Source organism: Candoia aspera, chromosome 2 (genome assembly GCF_035149785.1).
Source record: "Candoia aspera isolate rCanAsp1 chromosome 2, rCanAsp1.hap2, whole genome shotgun sequence".
NCBI classification, from domain to species: Eukaryota; Metazoa; Chordata; class Lepidosauria; order Squamata; family Boidae; genus Candoia; species Candoia aspera.
Window position 1 is genome coordinate 209,699,992 of NC_086154.1, and position 3,134 is coordinate 209,703,125.

The following is a 3,134-nucleotide window of genomic DNA, read 5'->3' on the forward strand; positions in this document are numbered from 1 at the left end:
TTACTGAGTGCCTGACTGATTATTTATTTTTTCAAAATGTTCATTTTTGGAAAACCACATTGTCTTCCTGCTAAAAAAAATCTTCCCTGGGATTAGAGAGGATTATTCTTAGAGCAGAATTCTCCGCTGGTGTTGCAGCTCCCGTCACCTGCAACCAGCGTGTCTGATACGATAGAAATTGCGTTCCTGTACATCTGGAGGGCGTAGGTTAGGAGAGGCTTAGGAAAGGCTAGTGTAGAGATGTATGATTTGTGGAATGAAGCTGCCTTCCTTCATCTTGAAACAGAACTGGCAGATGGAGCAGAGCTGCGTAAACAGCCCTCTTAAACAAACACTGACAAATTCTCCTTTAGGGCTAAGTTGAAACAATCAGTGCAGCAATAGCTTTGTTCTTGTTACACAAAAATTCCTTGAGCTTTTTTGAAGCATTTGACAGCCCCTCAAAATGTTTCTATTATTCATTCAGGTGCTAGAATCAAAGCATTGCTTTCAGGGAGCTGTATCACATTATAGAAAGCTTCAAAGGGTGGTTTTTAAGGCTCCTGGGAGCGGCAGAGCCAGGCTCTGAGAAATACAGTCTTCTCATTCAACCAAGCAAAAGCTTATCCCCCCCCCAACCCTATTTTTTTTAAAGTATTAAAAGTACTTTTAAAAATATGAATGAAGAAGGGCTAAACACAATCATATCTCTGATTTTTTTATGTATGTGAATGAGAAGATTGCTAGAATATATAATCTAGCAATCTTCCTAACGGTGAAAGATCCATTTTTGATCTTGATTTTAAGCAATAAATTATTTTATTTTATTTTATTTTGCAGATTTATATAGCCACCCATCTCATGAAATGTGACTCTGGGCAGTGTACAAAACATAATAATAAAAAGCATAAAACTCTCAAACATAAATGAAAGAAAAAGCATAAAACCCTATAAACCCAAAATTGCAGGGGAACAGCCATCACTTACACAGCCACCTTGCAGGCTCACCATGGGATCCTCAAAGTTGTAAAGTGCCATGTAGGTCTTTAAAGGTCAAAACCAGCACCTTGAATTGCACCCGGAAGCAAACTGGCAGCCAATGAAGCTTGCAGAGCAGAGGTATAATGTGCACCATCCCAAGGGGAGCACATAACTGCACAGCTGCATTCTGCACCGGTTGCAGCTTCTGGATATTCTTCAAGGGCAGCCGCACGTACAGCATGTTGCAGTAGTGGTCTGGAGGTGACCGGGGCAGGAGCTCAATTTTCACATTGCCCCAAAGCCTGAGAGGACAGCCAGGTCTTTTATAGCTTCCCGAATGTCAGTCATCAGGATGGGAGCCATCTGGTTCTTTGGGGCAATGTCATTCCAGGGAGTAGATGCTGCGACAAAGAAGAAATGCCTCCTGGGTCTCGTGATGGTTTGATCAATGGCACCTGGAGCACACCCACCCCGCTTAATCATATTGGGTGGGCAGAGACCACAGGAGATAAGCAGTCGCTCAGATACCCAGGCCCTATGCTATGAAGGGCTTTATAGGTAATAAGCATCTTGATTTACCCCCAAAGCCAACTGGTGACCAGTGCAGTTCATGGAGCAGTGGGGTCACATGCGCATAACAAGGCGTGACCATCATTGCCTGCCCCTCTGCATACGGACCAGTTGTAGCTTCTGAACTGTTTCTGTAGTGTTCAGAGGCAATTCCAGGTAGGCAGTAATTTAATCAAAACTTACCTGATCTTTCAGACTGATAGACCAGTGCTTATTCTTTTACAATTAAGAGCACTGATTAGAAATTTGGTCTCAATCTGTTTACATTTAATTTGATGTGTAGTTGTATATGTGTATGTGTGCAAAGATGAGTACAATTTGTTTTTATTTAATCCACTTTTCCTCATCCTATTTGTAGTGGCACGCCTGAGTTCATAGGATGAAAAGTTGGAGCAATAAATCTGTTCTCCCAGAAGCTCTCTGGGTCCACACATCCTACCTCTGCCCCCTGTCATGATACAGCTGCTTGGTAGTTACTATTGCCACCACTTGTCTTTCAGGGAAATGCCTCACCTGGCATCCTTTGCCAACCCCATTTCATGTGACAGATAGGATCTCACAATCTGTGTGTTTTACTGGTGAGTAAAAGGAATAGAGATTATGAAAATGAAATAAATTCTATAGCACCACCTTCTGGTATTACGTTGAAGTGTGTGATTAGGGAAACATTGCTTTCTTTGGGAAACATCACTCTCACAAGGTATAGAATCAAACTTTATTTTAAAAAGAAAGGATAAAAATGTTTTTAAACTTTAAATAATCATATGCAAGACATTCAGTGTGAAGGAAATACAATCACAGTATTGTAAAAGTGTTAATGTTTTCTACTACAGATTAATGTTACTATGGTAACTAAGCATTTTGGCCGGGTGAAGAGGTTGAATTCAACTGTCCCCTTTTCAGTTGTTAATTTTTGCACCTGGGGGGAAGAACTTGCCTGGACTTGTTTTAGTTTCAGTTTCCCTTCTGTATAGGCATGTAGAGAGTTAAGCAGCTCTCACTGAGAGCCTGTAAGAATGCAGAAGCTTTTAAATATGTTTTGCTTTCTGTAAATAAAGTTATTTTTATAGAAATGCCTGGTGTGTGACTTTTCTGATCTCTCCTGGGCCAAAGGCTTTCCTAGCAATCTGTCAACAGGTTATGGGCCCAGTAAACAGCCCAGGAAGCCCAGTAAAACCCAGAGAGAATAGATCAGCTCCACACCTCATGCACAATTTAAAGGCAGGTAGCAAAGACCTGTGAAGGTTTTCTTTGGAGCCACCTGGAGATTTTCCAGCAACTGCCGGTCTACAGGACAAAGAAGCCAGCTGAGGTGACTTGCAAAAGAAGGAAGAAGCCATGGCTACCTCCCAGCCCTCAGCAATGTCTCTGGAGCGCCTATCAGAGACCAACTATTTCAATTGGGCCCTGAAGATGGAGATGTATCTTCGCAGAGAGAATCTTTGGCTGCCAATTGGTGAGCAAACCCCCCAAAATCCCAGTGCTGAATGGCTTAGACAGGATGAGCGGGCTAGAGCCACCATTATCCTGGGAGTTGAGGACAATCAGCTAGTCCACGTGCGAGGTATGCAGTCTGCAAAGCAACTTTGGGACGCTTTAAGAGG